This window comes from Siphateles boraxobius, unplaced genomic scaffold (assembly GCF_051911475.1).
Source record: "Siphateles boraxobius isolate OS27281-9 unplaced genomic scaffold, OSU_SipBor_1 68, whole genome shotgun sequence".
Lineage (NCBI taxonomy): Eukaryota > Metazoa > Chordata > Actinopteri > Cypriniformes > Leuciscidae > Siphateles > Siphateles boraxobius.
The window spans coordinates 8,137,369-8,151,097 of record NW_027509195.1 but is presented as its reverse complement, the minus strand read 5'-3'; the positions used below and the strand labels follow the sequence as shown (position 1 = coordinate 8,151,097).

Below are 13,729 nucleotides of genomic sequence, written 5' to 3'. Positions count from 1 at the left end.
TGGTGCATGCTGGGATTTGGGAAGGGATTGCATGGGAGGATGATCTAGGTGAGAGGAAATTTTCTATTTTCACTGTTTCTTGCTTTTTCTTGTATTCGATTATTTAAATTGAAAAGAAAAAAAGTTTTTTTTTAAGTAAAAAAAAAAAAAGAGTTTGTTTTCCGCGAGAGTTGTCTGGTGTCGGAGGTTGGGATGGCGTCTCACACTCACAGGAGTGTGCAGGCGTCAGGCCTGTCGCTCCGGCATGGGATTAGGTGTGTGACCCAGGCAGGTGTGCCTGTTGAAGATGTGTTACTGGACGTGGCAGAGCGCGTGGGGCATGAGAATATCATTTCGGTGTCTCGAATGAACAAGGCCGTAGTGATATTTATGAAAGAAGAAAATCTGGTTCATGGTTTGATCGAGAGCGGGATTTCGGTAAGTGGCACATTTGTTCCTGTTCAACCTTTAGTTTCAATCACGACGAAGGTGACTGTTTTTAACGTTCCGACTTTTATTCCTGATGCCGACATAAAGCGAGAGATTTCTAGATTTGGAAAACTTGCCAGTGGAATTAGAACGGTTTCACTTGGTTGTAAAAATGCAGCTTTAAAACATGTGTTGTCGTTTAGGCGACAGGTGTACATGTTTCTAAATGAACCAACGCTGAACATCTCCTTTCGCTGTGTATTTGAGGGCAAGTCGTACATGATGTATGCGAGCACGGGAGAGATGCGGTGTTTTGATTGCAGGAGTATTGGACGTGTTAGGCTGTCTTGTTCTCATAGAGTTGAATCTGAGAATGAAGCAGGTCCTAGTAATACTTCAGATAAGAGGAAGGAAAATGAAGTGCAAAAGAGTAATTTACCAAATGAAGCAGCAGTGGAAAATAATGAGGATCAGAATGTGGATTTAAATTTGAAGGAAGGAATGACAGTAGAAGATTCGTCCCATAATACTGAAAAATAATCAGAGGAAGCTTCTGGTAGTAAGACAAAACAGGGAAAAATGAAGAAAGTTGATGTTGTAACTGATGTGGCGGTTGAGAGAAGCACTGTGGTACAGGGGTCTGAGCAGGGTGATACTGTGGAGAGGTCAGAGAATACAAGCCAGACGAATGTTGAGGCAAACGGTTTGAAAGGTATAGTTTTGGAAAGATGAAAGATAGCATCTTTGATTAAGAAGGTGCAATCAGAAATGGTTGATGAGGAAATGGATGATGATGGCGATGATGATGATGATGCTAATGGTGGTTGGTTGTCTGATTTCTCAGATGTGTCAGATGTTTCGCAAATAAGCTGTGAGCATGTTTATTCACTAGATTAAATAAATACATTCTTGGACGAAACCTTTGGAAAGTCTGTTGATGTGCGGAATTATTTTTCTGATCTGAAGAGGTTTGAGACTTCTGTTCGGCAGAGGAAGGTTGGAGAAGATGAACTCAGTCAGAGAAAGAGATTTCGTTTAAAAAAGTTTCTTGCAAAACTGCGAAGGGATAAAACCCCTTTAAAATGTAAATTCAAATAATTGAATCAATGGTTTACATATCACTCAGGATGACTTTACTATACTCTTTATTTCTTTCTGTCTCTCTTTTATATCTCTTTTTATTTTTTATGGAGATGATAAGGGTAGCCTCTTTAAATATTAATGGAAGGAGAGACAGGAGCAAGAGAGCAATGGTGGCAGAATTAATTAATATTAAGAATGTAAATGTTTCTTTTTTGCACCTGAGACCCGCAGTGACAGCTGCTGTCAAACTAGCTAAAATGGAGGGACGCAAGTATCTTTGCATCAGAGCGGTCATATGAAGTCGAGAACTTTTCTCCCCCACCTTCACCTGAAGTGGAGGAGGGAGAATTGTCTGTGGATACCAGCTCAAACTGCGGTCTTAACTCCCGCATCGCGATCGGCATCCGATTATTCTTATATTCAGTCATTTTTAGGTATTTTTTCCAGGATTATTATTACTATTACGTTCATTATATTTTGCTGCTATGTGAAAAAAATAATCAGCAAATCGCGCCGGCGCGTTTGTCGACGCCAGAGGATTAACTTTAGCCTAATAAGAAGGAACATAAATTGTGATTAAAAACATATGCTTCCTCACATCATGACGCCGCTGCGGTGGTGTTGTTCTTGCAGGAAGAGAAGCGTTGCACGTAAAATGCAGGTTGCACACTGGAGCGATAGGCGAGATTAACTACCTAGGCTACACGAAATAATCTAAATAACTATATAAATGCTATGCTAACTAGATGCTAATATATATATCTATCCTGATTGTTTTCAATACTTGTAATTCCAACTCCTGACTTGCTACAGTAGTTTTGACGGAACCAGATGCTTTTATACAAGGGGCTGCCAAGGGCGTGGTGAGCTCACACCAAGGGCGCGTGACAGAGTGACGTCAGAGACTATTCTACGTCAGAGAGTACCCCTACTGCAGGAGCTTTCAGTTTAACCTGAAGAGGGCAGCACTCAGACGTTTTTACACCATATATTTGAAAATTAAAACACTTTATACCCAAATGTCAAAAAATGTACTCGAATCAATGAACAGCATTTATGAAGCTCCATTCTTATAGATAATTAACTAAAAAAAAGTTGTTTTAGTGTTTATTTACCCTTTAAGTGCTGGAGTAGCTATTCTTTTTTCAAAGAATTTGAACTTGAAAATTTTGTGAACTGAAGAAATAGAAAAGGGTAGAGTTTTAATGGTTGCTGGAGAACCATTCAGCAGAAGGGATGAAATCTCCTGCTGTAGTACAGAAGCCTGAGCGGCGCTGTCGACTACAGTAGGAAAGACCCTGTTGAAGCAGGGGGGGTTGAGACAAAACTGAAGCGTGTAGCCAAGCAGCTGTTTTTACTGAAAGTTAATTAACTGGATTTGAATCATTTGACTCCTTTCTACCAATCCATGCTAAAAGTGTGGAATATTACTTTTTCTGTGACCAGAGAGATTTCACGACCACAAGACTGGATTATGGGAGAACCACTGTTTCATAACTCTTTGATACAAACAAACATTTTGTCTTCAAGCAGTTTGAGGAACAGTCTGGTCAGAGCGGGATGTACGAAGATCGAACATCTAAGGGATGGCAATGGGTGGAGGACGGCAGATTCAATTCAGCACAAGACAGGAATATGTTCTTTACGTCTCTTGGAATAGATGTTGGATGAAGTACGCTCAGCGCTGCCTGGAGCCTGCAGAGAAGCATTAGGAGCGCATTCGCAGGGATGGAGCTACACATTTCCAGCAATACGGGTCTCTGCTGCACAGGAAAGTCCGGATGATGTAGATACTTTTGTGTCCTTTAAAACTCCAGAGTTGGGATTATTTGAAGACATTGGCAAAAAGGCACTATACATTGTGTGTGTTAAAGTGTCTCATCAAACTGTTTTGAGGAGAGTTAAAACATGGAGGTGGACAGAAGTGTTTTGGCCAGACTTCCAGGATGCTGGAGATCTCTGATCCCCCCCCCCCCCCCCCCGATTGAGAAACATACAGCAGATTTACAGTGGAGACTGATGTATGGTATAATAGCTACAAACAGACATGTGGCGCACCTGAATCCAGAAGTAGGGAGGGAATGTCCTTTTTGCGGAACGGAGGAAACAGTTGCGCATTTGTTTAAATACGGTGTGAGAGGCTAAGAGGTCTTTTTTACTTTTTAGAGGTTTGTTTTGAAAACATGGGTGAGGAATTTTCCTATCAAGTTTTTATTAGTCGTCCAAAGTACAAAGTCAGTGATCGAAGAAAAGTGGTTTTTCTAAATTACCTTTTGGGAACGTCTCTGGTTACTTGCGTAACCTATGTTCTCTGAATAGGGAACGAGACGCTGCGGAAAGCGCAGTGGTATATCCTCTGGATGTGCCGATTGCCTGAAGCCCTATAGAATCACGCCAATTCATTGGCTGATGGCGCTCGCGCAAGCTGGCTCCGCCCCGACGCTCTTACGTCGTAGCATGACGAACGCGCGCGCGCCATCCTCTCCTCAGATTTCTCTGCCGAAAAGAAGAACTGTCGGCAGCGCGAGGAGCTTGGCAGCGAACGCAGCGTCTCGTTCCCTATTCAGAGAACATAGGTTACGCAAGTAACCAGAGACGTTCTCTTTCATAGGTTCACTCAACGCTGCGGAAAGCGCAGTTGGAACGAAATACCAAACTCGCCAAGCTTAAGAGCTGCCATAACTGGTAACAGACCAAATAATAATAACCATGACCGGTTCAAGCAGATAGAACCTGGGAACCTGGAGTCATGTCAAGATCTAAATTATAGAACCTCACAAAGGTGTGCGGAGAGGACCAACCACACAAATGTCTTCCAAGAGGGCCCCTCTAAAAAGAGCTTGAGAGGAAGCCACACTTCTGTGGAATAGCAACCACACTCTGATGCTAAGAGGTGAAGGCAAACCACGCACCTCGTAAGCCAGCGAAATAGCATCCGTTACCCAGTGGGAAATCCTCTGCTTTGATGCCGCAAGCCCGCGGCGGCCAGCACCAAAACACACCAAGAGCTGGTTAGATTTCCTCCAACCGCCTGAGCGATCTACATACAACTTCAAAGAACGGACCGGGCAGAGCAGGTTAAGTTTCCTTTCTTCCTCAGAGGCAAAAGGAGGAGGGTGGAAAGCGTTAAGGTTAACAACCTGAGAGCGGAACGCCGTGGAAAGAACCTTGGGTACATACCCCGACCTTGGCCTCAAGGTAACCCTAACCAGGCCAGGAGCGAAGTCCAAGCATGACTCACTAATAGAGAGAGCCTGCAAATCCCCCATCCGCTTTAGTGAAGATAAAGCCAACAAAAGAGCAACCTTAAGAGTCAGAATCCGCTCAGGGGCTGACTCCAAGGGCTCGAAGGGAGCCTCTGTCAAACCCTCCAGGACGACTGACAGGTCCCACGAGGGAACACCAGGGGGGCGAGCCGGTTTCAGGCGCCTAACCCCACGCATGAAGGCCGAAACTAACCTCAGTTTCCCCAAGGGAATCTCATCTGATTCTCTATGAGCGGCAATAGCTGCGACATATACTCTGAGAGTGGTAGCAGCCGCTCCGGAAGCAAACTTTTCCTGCAGGAATTCCAGCACTGAGCCTACTGGGCAGCCAACTGGGTCCCTATCATGTGCTAAGCACCATGCCTCGAATACCCTCCACTTGGAGGAATACAGCCTCCTCGTAGAAGGGGCTCTAGCACTCGCAATGGTCTCCTGAACGTCGGTTGGGAGATCAAAGCTTAAAGTTAACGGAACCTGATAGGCCAAACGTACAGCTTCCAAATGTCGGGGCGAGGATGCCATATCCTGCCCTGAAGCTGGGAAAGCAGGTCCTCCCTGACCGGGATCTCCCAGGGGGAGGATACCAACAGAGGGATCAGCTCCGAAAACCATGGCTGGGACGGCCAGAATGGGGCTACCAGAAGGAGGCGGACTCCGCTCTCTCTCACTCTGGACAGAACCGCCTGGATCAGCTTGATGGGCGGGAAGGCATAGAGTTTCTGCATCAGCCAAGGGTGGGCGAATGCATCTATCCCCAACGGAGCTGGAGGGCTCAGGGAGAACCAAAGCGGGCATTGGGACGACTCCTGAGATGCAAAGAGGTCCACTTCCGCTTTTCCGAACCTCTCCCAGATCAGGGCCACCGTCTGGCGGTTCAACATCCATTCCCCAGACCTGAGCTTCTGCCTCGACAGGAAATCTGCTGCGAGGTTCAGAATCCCTGGGACATGAACTGCTCTCAGAGAGAGGAACTTGTCCTGGGACCACAGAAGAAGGTGACGCGCATGCCTGTCTAGGGTGAGCGAACGTGAACCCCCCTGTCTGTTTACATGGGACACTACTGCCATATTGTCCGTTCTGACAATGACATGGTGCCCTTCGAGGAAAGGGAGAAAGTGGCAAAGAGCCAGGAAGACAGCCCTCAGCTCCAAGCTGTTTATGTCCCACGAGAGGGTCTCGCCAGTCCAAACCCCACACGCTGGCCTGCCCTCGAAAACCGCTCCCCAGCCGGTCAGAGAGGCATCCGTCGTAACCATTTGACGACGGAATACCGCACCCATACCAACTCCTTTCTGAAGGAAGAGGGGGTCCCGCCAGATTGACAGGGCGCGAAAGCAACTGCGCGACACCTTCAATAGGCGAAGGGCTGGCCCCGTGGGCCGAGCCCCTGAGAGCTTCATCCACCACAGAAAAGGTCTCATGTGGAGTAGCCCTAGAGATAGCACAGGGGAGGCCGCGGCCATAAGGCCCAGAAGTCTGCGGCAGGTGCTCACGGAAACATGCTGGCCTAGCGCAAAGTGGGACAGACATGTCTCCAGACTGGAAATCCGTGCAGGAGCCAGACGGGCCTGCATAAGAACTGAGTCCATGTGTACCCCCAAGAAAACCGTGCTCTGAGCTGGAGTAAGAACGCTCTTCTCCGTATTCAACCTCAAACCGAGAGACTGAATATGACGGAGGACAATGTCCCTGTGGTGTCACCAACTCTCTGGAGTGGGCTAAAAGGAGCCAATCGTCCAGGTAGTTGAGTATATGGATGCCCTGGAGCCGCAACGGGGCCAGAGCAGCATCCATACACTTTGTGAACGTCCTTGGCGCTAGAGCGAGGCCAAAGGGGAGGACCCTGTACTGGTACGCTTTCTCTCCAAAGGCGAACCTGAGAAACTTCCTGTGTCGCCGTACGACCTGGATGTGGAAATAAGCATCCTCGAGGTCTACTGTCACGAACCAGTGCCCCAGCCGGATATGAGATATGATGGCCTTCAGCGTCAACATTTTGAATTTCCCACTGTAAAGAGAGAAGTTCAACCGGCGAAGATCTAGTATCGGCCGCAGGCCGCCTCCCTTCTTCGGGACCAGGAACAGCTGTAGAAGCTCTGTTCGACTTCCCCCGAAGGAATCTCTTCTATCGCCCCCTTCAGCAGAAGGGATGAAATCTCCTGCTGTAGTACAGAAGCCTGAGTGGCGCTGTTGACTACAGTAGGAAAGACCCTGTTGAAGCAGGGGGGGTTGCGACAAAACTGAAGCGTGTAGCCGAGACGAACTGTGCGAAGGATCCAAGGCGATACCCCTGGTAAACTCTCCCATTCTTGAACGAAATGTGATGGAGGGAGAGGAGTGTTGCAGTGCAGGGGACATACCTGAGATAGGGTGTCGCGCTGTCCATGGGGAGGCGTGATTGACCGTGGAGGAGAGCGCTTGGCGTCCTGACACGTACTGGGGGGTACCACCACCTGGATAGAAGTAACTGGGTCCGCCTGCTTAAGAGGAAAACGAACTGTGCCTCCGAGGAAGCGATTGGCGGGTATAACGTGCGCCGGGAGCGAGGGGAGAAAGCAAGACGCGTCTCCTTCCTCCTGCTCCGGACTGGGTGAAGAGAGTGAAACAGGACCTGCACTTCCAAACACACTGGGTGGCGAAGGTGACAGGGTTGGAGGAGGAGAGCTGGTTGGAGGAGGGCAGAAACGCTTGCCCGGTCTGTCCCAACTTCGTAGATCTGGTGCGGCTCGAGGAGGCTGGAGCAGCTGATTTGTTGGACCGCTTCAGCTGAAGGCGCTTGTGAGGGCGCTGGCGGGGAAACGGACGACCTCGGGCTCCCCACACCGTAGTTGGTGGGGGATGAGCCGGGTCATTCCTTCTAGTAGGGAATTCAACCCTATGAGCAGAGCGTTCTCGGGTCTGAGAAGGGGGAGGGTTGGAGTCTCTTGGCTCTCTAGATCTCCTGGGCATAAACTGCCTGAGCGCGGCCGACTGAGACTTAGCGGCACGGAACTTCTCAACCACCGTGTTGACCGCTTCCCCGAAAAGACCTGAGTGGGAGATAGGGGCGTCCAGAAGAAAACTCTTATCCTTTTCTCGGATCTCCGTGAGATTCAACCAGAGGTGGCGCTCTGCGGCAACCGAGCCCGCCATAGAGCGACCTACAGCCCGAGCAGTGTGTTTGGTGGCTCTTAGGGCCAGATCTGTGGCTTTGCGAAGCTCTTTGACAGCCTCGGGCGTCAGTCCCTCTCCTTCGTCCATGTCCTTAAGGACGTCCGCTTGGTAGGCGTGTCCTCGACCGCTGGAATAACGGAATAACCCTGCTCCACAAAACCCACAAGGTTGGTGAAGTCAGCGGCTCCCGCATTAGTTAGGCGTGCGGAGAAAGGCTGCTTCCAGGATCAGGAGATCTCGTGATGCAGATCGCTGAAAAAGGGCAGCTTTCTTCACTCTGGTCTAGAATTAGGGCCACTAAGGAATCTCTCGTCGAGTTTGGACGATTGAGACTCACGGGGCTCAACAGGCCAGTCTATAGAGAGCTTCTCTGTAGCGTGCGAAAGCACGTCAAAAAGCTCAGTGTAGGCCGGAGTAGACCGCGCGTCCTGGCCGCTAGGCGAGATAACGTCATCAGTCAAAGCAGGCCCGAAATCCTCGGAGTCGGAAGCTGCAGTGTAAATCACGTCATCCAGACCGAAAGAAACCGATTCGCGGGCTCCCGGGCTGGGGCATAAATAATCATGCGCGAATTCAACCGCGCCACGTGCGTGCTCGGGGGAGGGAGGGAGAGAAAGGGCGAAGCCCGTCTGCTCGTACTCAATATCCTCGAGCTCAACATCCGAGCCCCAGGCCGCGGATCCACGAGAGGCCTCAGCGGTCTCGGGAGCGCGACGGGGGGAAACGAATGACTCCTTCTCAAAAACCGCGAGTCTAGAGCGGAGGGTTTTGAGAAGGAGATTGTCACAAAATTTACATTTTGACAATCCTAATACAGCCTCACGCGCATGCGAAAAACCCATACATTTAACACACTTACTGTGAGGGTCGTCGTTCGAAATGAAACGAACGCATGGCGGAGAACAGCGTCGATAATCCATGACACTTCACTGTAAGGAGAACAGAGTTCCACTTATGCCAGTCGCTGAAGTGTTGAGACGAAAGCTGTAGTTGAATTAGAAAAATTCGGGCTCAGAAAAACCGAACGAAGGGAAAGATGTAGGGCTGCAACTAACGATTATTTTGATAATCGATTAATCGGACGATTATTTTTTCGATTAATCGATTAATCGGATAGAAATTAAATTAGTTTTTTTTTTATTATAACTAAATAAAACCGTAAATCAGGGTATTTATGTGTAAAGGTGTACTTTAAAAAGTGCAAAAGCCACACATTGAGTTTTACTAATATCAATATTTGCATTGTTTTTAATGATAATTGCTGATGGCAAGTTGACAAACATGATTATTGTTAAAAAAAATGATATCCAACATATTATGTTTTAACACAATTTTTGTTAAAACAAATTTACACAGACTTGTTGTTCAGATGTGAATATCTGAACTAAAAACAAACTAAAAACATCTAAAATATATAATTCATTTAATTTTTATTTAAAATTAATTATATATAAGGAATATAAGGATAAAGAATATAATATATATTATATATATAATATATAAAAGAATATAATATAAGGATAAATTGATTAAATAAATATAGAAAGACTGAAAACAATTGTGTGAATGTAGAGCCGCAGTAGATCGCGTTTGAAAAACAATTAAAACTTAGTAGACAAATGCTATAAAAAGAGAACGGAATGGAGGTAGCGTTACCCAGCAAGCTAACAGGCTTGAGTAAAGGACAGGAGAAATTATGCATTAGTGCACAAGCATTCGCTGAAAACCACTGAGTACAGTGACTAAAAAACAATATTTTACTGATGCTGTTATTAACTGCCTTTGTATTTAATGCTTCACTTTGTAAACACCGTTTTAATTTAACCTATTTCTGCGGTAGCGCTATTTTAATCCATCACTTACGTTGCGAGCGAACTGATTGCACAACCTGATGCTCGAGACAAAATACAGACATCCCGGAAGTCCCGGGAGTCTCCCGCATATTGATTGCGGCTCCTTGATGCCCGCGAATTTAGTTCAAACTCCCGAAATCTAGAGCGCGCAAGCAAGAGCGCGCGCGCTACACGGTTTGGAGCAGTCTCTTCTGTCTCGCATAGACAGAAGAGACTGCTCCAAACCGTGTAGCGCGCGCGCTCGGCAGAGCGCCTGAGGGAGAGAGACCTTGCGTGTGTGTGCGTACCAGTAAACGCTCCCCGTGACGTAAGCAGACCAACTAATCGATAATGACATTCGTTGACAACGATTTTCATAATCGATTATTATCGATTTTATCGATTAGTTGTTGCAGCCCTAGAAAGATGTGACCGCTTCGTGAAGGCAGAGAAATCTGAGGAGAGGATGGCGCGCGCGCGTTCGTCATGCTACGACGTAAGAGCGTCGGGGCGGAGCCAGCTTGCGCAAGCGCCATCAGCCAATGAATTGGCGTGATTCTATAGGGCTTCAGGCAATCGGCACATCCAGAGGATATCCCACTGCGCTTTCCGCAGCGTTGAGTGAACCTATGAAAGAGAACAGCTAAGATGGCAATTTGAAGGACAAGGAAAAATAGGATCTTGGGAACTGGTACAATTGATGCAGAAAGAGTTCTGAAAGGGATGGTGGCTGCTCGTATTAAAATTGAGTTTGCTTATTTCAAATTAGTTAATAATATTATGGATTTTTCTGCAATGTGGTCGGTAGGAAGTTTTTTGTGTGAGGTTGGGGAGGATGAAATGTTGGTTTTAAAGATGTAATGAAAGGGCTGTAATCTGTATTGATTGGATTGTGTTTTAATTTATTTGTAATATTTTTGCAGATTTTTGGATGACTTATTGGAATGAAATATGATAATTGTTAAAATATATATGTTTTAAGCCTCTCTCTCTCTCTCTCTCTCTCTCTCTGACATACACACATTCACTCACATACTGAATAAACTGTTTGAAGAGAACACACTGTGTAGTCCTGCCAGTGGGTTTCCAAATATAATAACACTGTGTACTGCCAGATATGGGCTCTTTTATTGCGTGACTATGACGTAAATTACGTAAAAACACTGGGATCACTCTGTACTCCTGTCCAAATTTGGACTAACCTGCCAGCACTCTAACCTAATTAAAAACATGCACATACACGCTGAGTCACCGGTGGATGTGGGAGGGAAGAGATATACCTAGGTATTTATATGGTACTCACATTTGCTGTACTCTCATCAAACCCTGTGTAGGTTTGATATGAAGAAACATGCATGGCAACTCAGCACTTTCACAAAAAAATAACAATGCAAAAATTCCTATTTCACTCTTCTTTTTCTTTTCACCATGGAGGCCTATGGCAGCCCATAATACCGCTTGCGGGAAAGTTATTAAATTTGGCAAACAGATAGAGGAGCATAGCAAAACAGTTAGCATAGCAAATTTGGAGTCTCTAACTTAAACCCTCTAGCGCCACCAACCGTCCAAATTTGCACTAATGTTTATGCTACACTCAAAATAATTACTCTTTAAACTAACTTAATTCAATTATGGACAGTGGTTCCACACAAGCAAATTATTTTGTATTAATGTTAATGAAATTTTTGGAATCTATGTAAGCTCCTTGTGTTGTGACAACTCAACTGAATGAGTCCAAACAAATCAATGGAATTGCTTCCCTGTAACTTAAACCGGTTAAGTTTAGTGAACATGCATTAGTTTATTTAAAACTGCATGGAAAAATAAATGTATGTAGGATTTACATGATTTCTCAAATGAATTACTAGACTACAGTTAGCCATTAGCTAATAATAGCACTTATTAACATACTAAATGCTATGATTTATATGATCTTTCAGCAACAAGAAGAAACCCTATTTGAATCAGTCCACATCCTAACCAAATGCTCTACTCTTCTCCACAATGGTAACCCACTGTAATTTAAATGGTTCTAATAATTGCAATGTAATTGAACATTAAACACAATTACACACTATAAAGTCTTCCCCTTTCCTCATTTTCTAAAAAACACATAAAATAACACCATTTCAACATTTATTCTGTCTTAATTCAGCTATATGCGAAGCATGCTGGAAACTAACAAGCACCGCCCAGTTTCATTTAATTCAACACAAATCATTAATGTAATCCAACACAAACGGATTAAGTAAACTTTAATTTTACATATTTAAGCAGATTGAACACAATCAAATTAAGTTTTTGTTTATCACGAAATTAAACCATTTAAATTAGTTTAACGATTAATAATTAAGTAAAGTGGAAAATTATACAGGTTAAGTTAATTAAACGCAATACAATAGTGTTTTGGTGGTAAAAGAAATATATGTGTGTTACTGTAACAAAACATATTTGGGTAAAAAGAACAGTGCCACAAAACCATTTTTTGAGTGTAATAACCATTGAACCATTGTCATTTGCGTGGATGTGAACATGCCTTTTTTGCTAGTTTTGGAGATGAACAGATGGTCTGTATGGAAAAGAGCTGCATGAAAATGATCTCCGCTAAATATCTCCTTTGGTGTTTCACAGAAGAAGAAAAGTCATACAGGTTTGGAACAACTTGAGAGTTCTAATTTTATTATATATAATTGTTTTGTGAACTGTTCTTTTAAGCTGGTTGTTGAATACAAATTTATCATCTTACACTATTCTGAAGTGATGACAAAAGCTTTTGTTAACAGCTTTGCAAGTTAGACAGTACATTGCAGAGACATTGACATGTACATGCAGACGTTGAACAGAAAGTGGGATTTATTGCTGTCACTAAGATGTTGTCTTTTTATATAAAAATTGCAGATCCAGTCAGATTCTACTCTATTCCAATTTTAGATTGCTTTGTTTCCAGACATCATATGGTAGCACTCAGCACGACAGCAACTTTCAATGGAGCATCTCCAACTGCTTAGCCTTTCATTACCTTTTCTCTCTCTGTCTCTCTCCCTCTCTCCCTCTCTCGGTCTCTCTCTCTCTCTCTCTCTCTCACACACACACACACACACACACACACACACACACACACACACACACACACACACACACACACACACACACACACACACACACACACTATTTGTTCAACCCCTTCCACCACATTTGCTCCATAAATTACTACTCCATGATTCCCATAGGGGAGGGAGAAGTGGTGCCCTGGGTCTCATGTAACAGCATTTCTTTAATAAGGAATTTTCCTCTCACTTGTGCAAAGGGGGATGAGCCTCATTAGCTTTTTCTCATTTTGGTTTATAGGTGTATGCGGGTGTATGCCCACATGCATAGTCTTGTGTAGCCACATCTTTGACTAAATGGCAGATCTACAGTAAATTTTGTGTGTGTTTACATGGTACTTAGGGGCAGGGTTATGTGAAAAGGATTATACAATAACAATGGCTAGCGTGAAAAAAAATAATTTAAATAATGGCATGGTAGCATCTATAAATGTTGTACTGAAAACATTTTGTTGTATTTAAAAAACATTATTTGACTAATTTTGTCAAAGTCCCCATCGTGCTGACAAAACAGCTCTGATGCGTCAAGGTATGGACTCCACAAGTCCTCTGAATGTGTCCTGTGGTATTAGGCACCAAGACAATAGCAGCAGACCCAGGAGAAGTCCTGCAAGTTGCAAAGGTGGAGCCTCCATCGTTTTTGGTCCAGCACATCCCATAGATGCCTAATTGGATTGAGATCTGAGGAATTTAGAGGCAAAGGCAACACCTTGAACTCGTTGTCATGTTCCTCATACCACTCCTGAACAAATTTTGCAGTGTGGCAGGGTCCATTATCCTGCTGAAAGAGAGCAATGACGTCAGGGAACACCGTCATGAAGGCGTGTACGTTAGAGGCCTGTAATCCCATGGTCGATTGCGGGATCAGTGGGATCCAACG

The 13,729-nt window shown here is 44.9% G+C and overlaps 1 protein-coding gene across 1 annotated transcript in view; it reads left to right on the top strand.

Annotated features, from left to right (window-relative positions):
• Window positions 1–13,729, top strand: part of klhdc8b (kelch domain containing 8B) — a 202,792-nt gene that overhangs the window by 72,028 nt on the left and 117,035 nt on the right. The window lies entirely within an intron of this gene.